Source organism: Colobus angolensis, unplaced genomic scaffold, assembly GCF_000951035.1.
Source record: "Colobus angolensis palliatus isolate OR3802 unplaced genomic scaffold, Cang.pa_1.0 Scaffold214, whole genome shotgun sequence".
Classification (NCBI taxonomy): Eukaryota; Metazoa; Chordata; class Mammalia; order Primates; family Cercopithecidae; genus Colobus; species Colobus angolensis.
The window spans coordinates 47,795-61,414 of NW_012115311.1; positions in this window are offsets into that span (position 1 = coordinate 47,795).

A 13,620-nucleotide genomic window follows, 5' to 3' on the forward strand; every position below is an offset into this window, starting at 1 on the left:
TGATTGGGGGGAACCCTTACTCCCCCTCCATGAAGCTCCAGCAGAGAGAGGATTATTCTTCACTGCCCAGGGAAAAGCAAGTGGCTAATCCTACTAGTAGGACTGGTGAAGTTCTTTCTACCTCACCCTACCCCATCTTCAAGTGGGAGAAAGAAGGAATAAGCAACGTTTTGGCCTTAGGTCTCCAACAATTCATCAGAAGCTCTGTATTTAGTGGTTGTTGAATCCTGTTCAGCCAAAGCTGTCCCCTACTCTGTATTGTAGTCTCAAAAACTGAGAAGAGCAGAGAGATGGATGATTTATCAATCCATCAAATATCTAGCAATCCCTCCCTTTCTCTTTCTGTTCAATATGCCCTACAAACCATCAACCCTGGATCAATTCATCTGTTTGTTCTCTACTCCCACTTAAAGAAAATATTATAAGCACAGGGAGTAACGACATTACTAAACCTGATCTCCAATCTTTGGTAGACACCACTCACTACTCAGTAATCATCTACAGGTCCCTGCTCAGTTTCGATTCTCTTTTTCTACAGAAGCAACTATTAACCATCCTCAACTTTCACTCACAGCAGATAACCTTATCCTTCAATTTCACTGAGAAAACAGTATTTGGTTTTGAAATATATAAACTTCCTGGCCACGCCTGCCTCTGTAAGCTTTCTGTCTCCTGTTCAACGCTGATCTCTTAACCTGCGCTCTGATTCTTACGCCCGTCAGCTTACTCAGCAATCATGCTTCATCAGTCATTCCCTCTCTCTCCTGAGTCTTCAACTTTTGCTTCTAACTATGCCTCCTCTCTTCATATAAATGCATTCAAAATCATTTTTAAAACTCAACAAAAGAACAACAACAAAACTAAAATTCTCTTCTGGCCGAAACATTTTACTAGCTATCTTTGTTCTCCTTTTAACAGCCAAGCTTTTAGAAAACAGTTACCTACCTTATCTCTGCCTGCCTCTCACTTGCATTCACAGTGCAGCCTAATGCCTGCCCCCAGCCCCACCCCACACTGAAACTGCTCACATCAATGGGACCAAATGACCTCCAAATTAACAAATTCAACCATCACTTTTCAATTCTTCGACTTGACCTCTCTACAGTATATGACACGTCAAAGCATCTATCTTGAAACTCTCTTCTGCTTGGTTTTTATAACATCACTGACTCCTGAGTCTCCTTTACTTAAGAATGTTCTGAGTCTTTATTGGTTAAACCTTGAATTTTAACATTTTCCCAGGACTCTATTCTTGGCTTTCCTCTTCTCAAACTAAACTCTCCCTGGGGACTGGGGGAGATGGGGAGGAATATTTACACTATGAATTATCCCACATGCCCATAAATCAATAAGGCAACATCTGAATTCATTTGTGTCCTCTCTTCCCCCACCCTTACCAGTGCTCACCTCTATCATGGCACTGCTGTACACCTGTTTAGCAGTCTGTCTCCCCTGCCCTGGCATGCCTAGGGGATGCACACTGCACACTGCTGTCAGGAGTAGTAGCTTTCCCGGGAGGACTGGGGGTGTGGATGGGAGTGACAACAGAGCAAGAACACTGCACCTTTGAGGACCTAGGGAGTATGTAGTTATAAAAAGTAGCCATAGGAAAATGGGCCGAACAATGCCAGGAATATCTTGAGGGAAATTATATACATACACATTCACCTCTGAATTTCTTGTGCTTAACACATGGTGGAAACTCAATCCATACTTTGTGAATGAAAGAAGTTGGAAAAAAAATGGGTTATAATAAGCTTTGAAGAATTGGTAGGATTCTCACAGCGATAGATGGGGGAGGAATCACTGAAGTCAGAGGGAAGAGGAAAAGCACAGGCACAGGTAGAATTGCTGCACTGGTGGGACAGAGGAGGACAAATTAATTGTCCGGTAATACTAGAATGCTGAGGCATGATCTTACAAGATCTGAAGACTGAGTTGGGGATGCCAATCGCAGGCAATGTGGAACCAGTGACGCCTTTTTAAGCAATGTGATCTGTGATCAGAAAAGAAGAAACTGAAACAGAGCTGCCGAATGAATTACCTAAGTGAGAAGTGAAGCCCTGAACTACGGCAACTGCCTGAACGATGGCAACTGGGGTGAAATGGAGTGAAAGCAGACTACGTAGAGAAAATATTATTTTTAAGACTGAAGGTAAATACACTTTTTAAATATTCAAGAACAATGGAATTAATTGAAGTATTAATTTAAAGGAGGTGAAAAACTTAAAGCATTAAAATTAAAAGGGAAAAATTATAAAATTTTTAAAAAGTATATTTAACTCCAGCTTAAATGAGTCATAACTGGTACTGGGTGTTAGAATATACAGTGTATTTAAAGTTGATTGTGTTGGTAGGAACTCCAACATGCATAAGTTAACAACAGTTTGCAATTGAACAGGGCATTCTGTACATGCTTAAGAAAGGTCATTCTATAACTTTTGAGAAGGGAGTTAGCAGAATATAACCATACCGTGAAGCTGTTGTTAGCATTTTTCGTGCTTGCTTCAGCTACACTAGCATCTGAGAGGTCAACTTCATCAAATATCAGAGACTGTTAATGAAAAAAAACATATAAAGACATTAGAAGAAAACCTAACTCAATGCTCTTCAATACATTCTTTCAATACAGGAATTAGGAATAGAAAATGGGGCGGGGGGGAGGTTAAGTTGGTGGTACTCTCTGCAATTTCTTCCTAGAAAGGAAAAATAAAAGCATAAAGTACAACTAATTCATAAAACCCCAACTGAAAAGGACTTTAAAGACCTCCTGGGAACACTATTTCAATGCAAATGTTCTGTGCTCTCTGGAAGCATAACAGTTACCACTTATGGGGAACCTGCTGAGTGTGTGGCATACACATGCACAATGCAATCTCTCTGAAGCTTGTAACAGCTCTGCCAGGGAGGCAGAGGCAATATCATTGTTTCCAGGCTTGCAGGGTGAGAGCTCAGAACTAGTCCTGGCTTAGCTCACGACCAGTAACTGAACCTTGTGAACCTTATTTTCCTCATCTGTAACTATGTGTTCAAATGAGGTAATGAACTTGCTTTGCAAGTAGCAGATGACCTTTTCTGTATACTCTTAACATGCAAAGTAGCAAGTAGGAAATCCTAGTGAATAAATGTAGTCCTCCCACTTTTAGTTACTCATTGTTCACACTCATTCAGCATTCTTCCAGCAAGGCAGGCGTAACGGTGCACCACTAGAACTGCGGAAACTAGAACTTGAAGTAGTTGACAGTTGGACTTGACACTGAAGTAGACTGTAGAACTAGCCTACTTCAGTTCAACCAATCTGACTGTAAGACTTGTTCATTGACTGGAAGGAATCTACAGTCTAGCACAGGAGATTAAATAGACACAACTAACTTTAAGGTAAGACAGATAAGAGTAAAAGAGAAGAAATACAATGAAATGCTATAGAAGGTCACAGATGATTAATTCAGCAGAAAACTGAACTCTCTCTCTCTCTTGTGAATCATGGAATAAGGAGTATTTGAGGGGATCTTGAACAGGGAACTTTGTCAAGTGCAGATGGAAAAGGCAAAGTCATCATAATGATGGTAGCATGAGCCCAAACTGGAGGCTGTCAAATAGCCAATGCTGTCTAGAGATAAATGTGAAAAATCAGGATGGAGCCAGATCAGGGACAACTCTGAACATAATGACTTGTAAAATAAGATTATTTTACATGGTTATTACTTCTATAGATACATAAACTCAGAATTAGGTTTGTTTGCTTGTTTTTACCTCCTGGTGTACAATTCTACCAATTATATGAGGAGCATACATTTATAAAAATGAAAATAATTGATTATTCAACTGGCACAGTAGCCAGAAATCCTAATGTTTATTTTTGAATATTAAAATATGAGCTTTTACAAATGGCTTCTCCCAAAACTGTATTATTATTATTTGATTCAACTGTTACGTAAAAAATATTTTAAGTCTTGATTTGATTTCCATATGATTTTTATTCCTAATTACCAGCATACTGGAGTGATTAGTTTACGTCGGGTACCATGTAAGCTCTTGATGTGTATTTTCTCCTTTAAGCCTCCTCTCAGCAACACGTGCTGTCCACAGCCACTCCACTGTGGAGTGGAATATGCTGGAAGTGGGATATGAGCTCTTGCCTGAACACAGAGCATGAATTCTTAGCAACTACAGCAGCTCTCTCTTTCTCTCATGGTCAGGGAAAGATTTACAAGGTAAAAAGGTGGAAACCAAAAACGTTGCGTTTATTACATCTAATAAGGTTACATTTAATGCTTTATTTTAATTGTCAAGAAAGAAGAAAGGAAGAAAGAAATGAAACTATACTAGGGCCTTCTTAAAAGATTATTCTTAGGGACATGTTTTGGAACTGACTCAAATAGACCTGCTTGGGATGGGGTCCACGATGGATCACATTTACATTGAATTCATGTAAGCGCACAATGCTACAGTGCACTTCCAAAACAAAAACAGCTTACAGAACCAAAATTTTACATCCATCCACGGTCTCAAATGCTTGAAACTAGTATTATCTCGAACTACCTTTGAGTCCTTTGCGTAGTAAAGGGTGCGGCCTCGAAGTTTGAAGTATCGCTTTTTCCACCTTTGGAAAGAACTGGTTTGCTTCAATAGCGGTCCCTCTTTAATACTGGTCTAGAGAGAAGCAGAAGCACAATGACACGGTTACAATGAAATTCAAACCCAAATGAAATTCAGAGCCAATGGTGCATTTTCGTTAACATTTGGAATAATATTTCTCATGCCTTACAAATTACAAGAGAATATGTTACTCTCATCACAGCTTTGCATATGTGCAAAGCCCCAAAGAGCAAAAGTGAATTCGACATGGTTCCCTGCCCACAAAGAATTCATGAGTAATAGGCAAGACACATGCACATACACTGATATTTGCAAAACAGTGTTATGTGCACACTGCCTTGTATATAGTAAGTATGGTGGAGGTGCAGTATAATATGATTACGAAAGAGCATAGGTCCTGGAGCCAGAAACCTTGGGTTCACCTCCTGGTGCCACCACTTAGTAGCTGGATGATCTCAGGCAAGTTACTAAACTTCTTCACGGCTTTATGTATTCATCTGTAAAATGGGGATGACAATAGGACATACCTTATAGGGTTGTTGTGAGAAATAAATAAAAAACATGTTAAAGGACTTAGGGCATGGTGCATAGTATGTGTTCATTAAATGTTAGTTACCATCAGCCAGGTGTTATTTCTAACATATACACAGTACTGTGCAGGTGGTCCAGAGAAGGAAGCATTAGCTCACCTCAGAGGGAGTGAAAGCAGTGTTCCCAGACAACGTCCCAAGGTGGGTCTTGAAGGAGTTTATGATGAGAGATGGGGGAAGGACATTTTAGGTGTGTGCAAAAGTAGAAAGGTTAAAACATGGATATTTGGGGCATCTACAAAGAGTTTTCTGCTATAAATGCAGTGAAGAGTTTGCAAGAGGGAGCAGAGGAAGATGCAGCTGGAGGAGGTAGGCAGGGACGCTGTGGCCCTGGGCCAGGCTCTGGTTAAATGCCTTAGGTATGCTAGCTCATTTCGTTTTCAGCAGCAAAATACTTTGAACCTCTTTGACCTCATCTAGCGTTTCCCTCTCTTGATTTCCTCCATCACAATGGCTGCTTTCTTCTGCAGTGGGCCTACATACTCTTGCTGTAGGCTGGCACTACCTCCCCTCTCCTCCCTCAGATATCCCTCTGGCTGTCCTGTCCCCTTCACCCACTTCAGGTCTTGACCATCTCAATGAGACCCACCTGAGTGAGTGCGTGTTTCACACTGAAACTTGCACTTGCTCACCATATTTTCCCCCATCCTGATCTTATTACCCACCCCACAAAGTACTTTCCATCTTCTGACACATAATGTCATTTACTATGCTTATTGTGCTACCCCTATTAGAATATAAGGTCCCTGAGTTTATTATATCTAAAACAGTTAAATTTAATGTTTCATTTTAATTGGATGGAAAGAAAGGAAAAAAGAAAGCAAACTGCACTAGAGCCTTCCTATAGGATTACCTTAGAGGCCACGTCACAACACTGGCTCAAACAGACCCCCTTAGGATAGGGTCCAAGATGGATCACATTTATACAGCATTCAATAAAGAGTTACAGTGCTATAGCGAGCCTCCAAGACAAAAACAGCTTGTAGAACCAAAATTTTAAATCATCCCACTAGATTGCACACTGACAATATCTCCAGTGCCTAGAACATTATCTGGTTCATATGATAATGAGATCTATACGAATAAATGGCAGGTGCTGAGATCATATCTCTGTTTGATTCTACCGTTCATTTCCAACTTTTACACAACATTATTTCTTACTACCATAAAGACGTAACATATTGAGAAAAGTTTGTTGTCTCCAGTAAGACAGTTAAGTTGCATTAATATTTACTTTGAATTTCAATAAGAATTTTACTCTACAGCTTGCTCTAAGACTGTCTTCCTGGAACTGTTGTGGAATCATTACAATTTAATCGTAACAAAACACTTTTGAAAGTCTGTACCAAAGAGCCAATTTAGAGTCAGACAGACAGATTTCAAGCCAGGCTCCAGCATACAATAACAGTGTGAACCTGGACAAATTACTTCAACTCTACACCTCAGCTTTCTCTCCTAAAAATCGGAAATAACAATACCAACTTCACAAGTTTGTTGCAACTAACTTAATTATAAGATAATGCCTGTAGAGCACTTAGCACACTGTCTGGGTTAGAGAAAACATTCAATAGATGGCAGAAAGTGTTATTATTATGATATCATTATGCTATTAAGTCCAGGGAGTGTTTGCCAGGCATCAAATTATAAGAGCTTTTTGTAAGAAGTAAATAAGTGTTTGCAGCCACTGTCAGGACAAATAACAGCTGGAGTAGGACTGTATCAAGAGAGGAGGTTACAGGAGACAAGAGTCAGAATACGCTGGACACAACAGGGAGTGTGCTTTTTCTTCTAAGTGCAAAAAGCTAGTGAAATGTTTAAGGCAGAAAAGTGACCATGGGGAAACGGGTGAGAAAGGAGGTGGTGACTCGAATGGCAGCCACAGTGGAAAGCCACTGCCTTAGACTAGGGTAGGGTCTAGCTGCACATCTAAACCAATTACAGCTGTTAGAGTCCACACAGAAGCAATGGTGAGAGAGGCCTCCTGAGAGGAAGCAGTGAGAAAGGCCAGATGTCGGGAGAAATCTTGCCCTTAATAAGCTTCATGTGGCAGCAGCTAAAAGTGCTCCTGGAGTGAAACTCCAGGCCCCATTTTGCACAAACTCTTAAAAAAAATAATTTAATGCCAGCATTCTAAGGCCTCCCTCCCCTGCCATAGTGTAAACCACCATTTCAATGTCCTACCACATGGCACCAGCTTAATATATACCGGTGGGGATAGGTCATCTTCGATCATCTCTCCCGTCACCAGAGCCCAGGACCCATGTAAACACAGGGCAAACCCTATCACCAAATACACTGTTACCACCACTCACTGTAGCAGGAATTAAGAGGTCCCCAAGTCTCACTCCAAAGCCTACTTATTTTTAGCAATATTTCATAACATGGAATCCCAATACAGAAAGGAAACAACACGTACAGCAATTCACACTGACTTACATTCTATAACTACCTTTTTATTCCATAAATCACACTAAACTTTTGCTTATAACAATAAAAATTAAAGCATACTCCTAACAAAGGTATTTTTAAAAAGGGGAAAAACATAAATAACAATATAAATTTTTAAATAAGTCAAATTAATATAATTTAAATCTATTGAGGCTGAGAGTGTTAATAGTAAGTGCATATCAGTATTAGCTGCATGTCAAAATTATCGGAAATATTCAGATTTATTATGTGACATTTATACCAGAAAGACTAAAAATCCATATTTATCATCTAATTATTTTGTATCTTTTAAATAGTCATACATCTTAAGAATGCACCCCTGAAATAAAATCTATGTTATCACCAATTAAGTCAGAAATACAAACCAAAGGAAACAACATTACAGGAAAGAAAATGTACAGCTTTACTGAGATATCATGATCGTATTAGAAACTGCACATGCTTAAAGTGTACAATTTGATATGTTTTGACATACAAATATGGCCATGAAACCACTACCATAGTCAAGATACTGAACATACTCGCCACTATCAAAACTTTCCTTGTATCCCTTTATAATCGCTGCCTGTCCCCAGGCAGCCACTGGTCTGCTGCCAACAGCTGCTTCACATCCTCACCAACATTCAGTCAGTCACTTTAATTTTAGGCATTCTAATAGGTATACAGTATCTCATTGTGGTTTTAATGTGCATTTCCCTAATGACTACTGATTTTGAGCATTTTCCTGTGCTTATTTTTCACTTGCACATCTTCACTGATGAACTGTTTGAATCTTCAGTCCATTTTTATAATGGAATTGTCCGTTTTCCTATTTTTGCGTCTTAAATAACCTTTACATATTCTAGATGCAACGTATTTATCTAACATGTGATTTGCAAATATTTCTTCCCAGTCTGTGACTTGTTTTTTCCATTGTATTCATGGCATCTTTTGAAGATCAGAGGGATCCTGAATTTGATGAAGTCCTATTTATCCATTTTTTCTTTTATGAATCACGTCAAATCTAAGAAAGCTTTGTCTAACCCAAAGTCACAAAGATTATCTTCTATGGAAAAACATTATTTGTACATGCATGACTATTAACCTCAACACAGAATCTAGTCATTCTAATTTTCAGCTGCTCTGTTACTAATTTCCTGTCTACATTGCTTTTTTTTTTTTTAGAAAATATGAACAGGTATAATTATCTAAAATATTGGTTTGTAGCAATTACTCTGTAGATAGACACTATTAGAGGAACATCATAAAATGTATAACTTTTTGAAATTTATAATATACATTTTGCATATCTGTAAAGAGGCACCTCCATATCTGCAGAATTAGTGTCTTAATGTAGCTAGTATGTAACTAAGGAACAGACCACAGTTCTCTACGTTGGCTTTTTGGTAGCAAATGGTGAAAGTACAAGCTAATCCAAATCTCTGTCTTTTCTAAAGTTAGTCACATCTTTTTATAAGGCTAAAAAATATTGTGGTCTTGAATCATATACATTTTTTAGTCAAGTCAAAGAACGCCTTGCAAAATTATTTGGCTAAAGTAATTATAATTCTTAGTGAAAAATCATGTTTAACTCCAAAACATGCCCACTCTTTATTACATTCTCTGAAGACAAAATTTCCTCCTATTCATCTACATAGGTGGAGCATGTCTTCTTGATCCATGTTTCAAAATATGTGCACATATCATATGCAATGACATGATATGCTAAAAGTCTAATCTAAAAAGCTTTCCCAGGACCTGTAGAAAACATTAAGAATTATGAAGAAAGACTGACACTGTCTGTTATAATTTGATGTCCCCTCTGAAACTTACAGGTTGAAATACAATCCTCAATATAGCAGTGCTGAGACCTACAGCCTTGAAGAAGCTATTAGGTCATGAGTGCTCTGTGTACATGAATGGATTAATCCATACATAGAGTAAGGGTTAATGGATCAATAGGCTGACATGAGAGTGGAACTGGTGGCTTTACAAGAGGAGGAAGAAAGATCTGAGCTAACACAAAAGCATGCTCAGCTCCCTCACCATGTGATACTCTGTGTTACCTTGGGACTCTGCAGAGAATCCCCGCCAGGAAGAAGGCTCTCACCAGATGCCCAGCTACGCCCTCAGACTTCCCAGCCCTCAGAACTGTAAGAAATAAATTCATTTTCCTTATAAATCACCCTGTCTCAGGTGTTCTAAGCAACAAAAAATGAACTAAGAGACTGCCACTCTTTATGTGGCATAATGAGATGCTAAATCTTGTGATGACATCATGAAGCACTCATGCCCTCTCCTTCCACTTTCCTTTCTGCCTTCTTTCACCCTTTAGCTTCCCACTTTGGTCAACAACCAACATATAGTATAAAAGTTCACCAGATATTATGCAGTCTAGCTACAAAGAACTATCATATCCCTCATCAAGAACCTAACTGGGGTAGTGGGGAAAATTTTTCAAGCTGCACTTCAGAAAGAAAAGTCTGACTTATGAATATTTCAAACACAAATGGTCATTAGTAATGAGAAGGTCCTTATTCTGGCTAACTGTGTAAAGGACTCTTGAGGGAGAGACTCCATGGCGGAGGAGATGTACATTCTTCATTCATCACACAGACAGTATCCACTAATGAAGCTCCAAATGAAGGACTCTGTGTCCCAGGAACTTGGGTTCCAAGTTAGAACTAGGAGTACATCTTTCCATAGAAACCATGTCATAAATTTGCCTTAATGCTTAAGTCCCCATGCTATTCTCTCATGTGTCTAAATCCCAAGGATACCAGTTGCCTAATACTTCTATGGGTGTAGTGGTGAGAAGGAATGAATCCTGACACAGCTGCAAAAAAATAAACAGGAAGATCACCAGTAAATTAGGAGGTCAATCTCAACTGAGGATAGGTTTTACCTGCATTTTGCCCTAGCCTGGATTATAAACTACTTGGAGTCCAGGAGGTCTATCTCATTTGTCTTTGTATCACTACTGTGAAGGTTCTATAATTTATGTAAGTACAGATGCTCCTCAAGTTACAATGAACATACTAATAAACTCATTGTAAGTTGAAAATATTGTCAGTCAAAAATGCGTTTAACACACCTAGCCTACTGAACATCACAGCTTGGCCTAGTCCACCTTAAACGTGCTCAAAACACTTATGTTAGCCTACAATTGGGCAAAATCATTTAATACAAAGCCTATTTTCTAATAAAGTATTGAATGTCTCATGTAATTGAATACTGTACTGAAAGTAAAAACAGAATGGTTGTATGAGTACTCAAAGTACAGTTTGTACTGATTTCACATCATCAGAAAATTGGAAAATCATTGAGTTGAACCACTGTAAGTCAGGGAATGTCTAGTGTGTGTGTGTGCATCTGTGTACGTGTGTATGTGTGTGTATATGTGTGTGCTTAATACATATTATTACTTTCATAAAAAAATGTGGTCTACGTTCCAAACAACCAGTTCATAAACAAACTACTTCTGGAACAAAGTCTAGCTGTGAATTGGGGTCTGCACATAAAAAGGAAAATGGGCAAACTAACGTCTGTGACAGTGGTTCATAACTTAGTTGGATCAAGATGCCTTTTCAGAATCTGTTGAAAATTGTGAATACTATCTCTCCAGAAACATGCGTGCGTGCACGTACACACACACATAATACACACACTGAAAATTACATACAATTTTAGAGGGTTCATGAACTTTCGAGATCCACTGTAACTAAAAATGATGGCCTCCATATAACAATAAATTGGATTAGTGTTTTGGTGGTTGTTCTTTAAATAATTTGATTAGTTTTTTTGGTTGTTGTTTTGTAAATAAATCAGTCCTTAACATGGTTATGAGTAACAAATATTAATTCTTTTAAACTTTCTCTTCAGTTAGCTTAATGGTCTCCTATACCATTTGAAACAGTATAATTTGATATTACTTGAGCTTAGAGAGCAATAACTAAAAAATTTTGAGTTCCAATTTTCTGTTGCATTTTCAGCAGTAGTTAATAATTATATAACCAAACATATCCTAAAATATACAGGCATTTCCTAATTCAAAAGTTTGAAATAGACTTATTTATTCAATTTGAAAATTTTACTTTTGAAGATATACTACATAGTTATTCTTCCCAAGATCATTAAACATTATTTTATAAAAATGAAAAGCTTACCCTAAGAAAAATTAATTTGAACTCAAATGTTCATCCCTTCAAAACACAAAAGAATACATTTTCATTCCATGTTTTCAGTCCTAGATTTTTTTTCAAACCAAGATTGGAGATGTAGAATCTCTGGGTAACACATTATTTTCACTTTAGACTAGGAGAGCTCAATTAGCACCCACATCTCAATAACCTGAAATAATCAAACAATGGTTCAGAGTCTTTAATGTCCTATCCAGTTTCACAGCTCACTGCTTCATAAAGTGTGCACTTGTGACTCATAAAAGGACACTACCATACAGAGAGGTCAAAATATAATATGAGGAAAATATAACCACAGTGGAAAGGAAGTATCAAAGGCTGTATTATCAATATTTTAGTGAGTTATTCTTCAAAAAAAATTGATTCATTTATGATTAAAAAGAGAATGTGCAAAAAATAAGAGATATAAAAATCAAGACTTAATAGTATGTTAAATAATTAACCTGATCAGAAAGAAATATGAAGTGTTCATCTAAAAATATACAGATTACATGGCACAATGTGAATATACTTAAAGCTACTGGAATGCACATTTAGAAATGATTAAGATGGTAAATTTTAGGTTATAAAATTTTTACCATAATATAAATACTTTTTTTGAAAAGAAGAGATTACAACACTGTTAAATGTCCCAGAAAGTCCTTGGGATAAGAGCTAAAAACTTTTAAGAGGGTAATGTAGCTACTAGTCTAACAAAGTTAGTGAGAGAAGGAGAAAGAAACTACATTGAATATCATGGAAGAGCCATCTCATCGTGTTCAGAACTCGAGACTTATGGCCTAGCACTGACCACAGAACTGCTTTTTGGACCAGACTGCAGATGACCAGTAACACCATGGGAAGCCACCTCAGCTAAGAGGAGGGCTCTGAACTTTGTCATGTGACATCATGTTAGTTTTCTGTTACTCTAAATCCTTTCCTCTTCTTTCAGATGCTTGCTCAGATTCATTCGCATACGAATTCTTTATTTCTTTTCCTGAAAATGCCTAAAATATGCAGCCCAGTCATGCCCATTCAATACAGTCCTATTTCAAGACACTTTGAGGAGAAATACGGGAAGCCTGTTGTCACTGCCAAGGGGGATTAGGGAGAGTTATATGGTGAGCTGCATAACTGTAGCATCTGGTGTCACCCAAGGTACAGCCGTAATTCTTAAATCCAAATACAGAACATTAAAGTGCTATAAAAATATATCTTGGCCAAAGAATAAATCATTTGGAAATTCAAACGGCAGAAGTGGGTGTATTCGGATTTTTGTAAAGTTCTGTTTAAGGCAATGGAGAAGAAAAGTTAATGTTTGGTCTATTTATGTCCTAAAAGCACGGTTTTAAGGAAATGTAAATAACCTACTTCATTCTCCCATGGTTATGTGGGTAATTTCCTAAAATGAAAATCTAGTTAAATTACGCCACCGCTTCAAGCCCTTCATTAGTTCTCTTCTGCCTTCCATATAAAGTCCAAGCTCCTACATGTACCATAGAAGGCCCCTATGCAGCCCTCCAAATGCATGGCTTGCCCCACCCAAGCTCCTTCCTCTGCCCTCCATATCCTCTGCTCCATTTGTCTGTCTTGAAATCTATTCATCTCAACATTCATCCAGCACCATTAGCCCTGGGAAGGCTTCCTTGACACTGCAGGGGAAGGAAGAAGCCACCTTTGGGTCTCTAACACATCCTTATCCTGTCTGTGTAACAGCACCTATGACGCTGAACAGTGTCCATCCACATGTTTATGGTCCCACCAGGTCACAGCCTTTAAGAGGGCAAAGACTGCATCCTCCCCATTTTTGTAACATCACTGTCTAT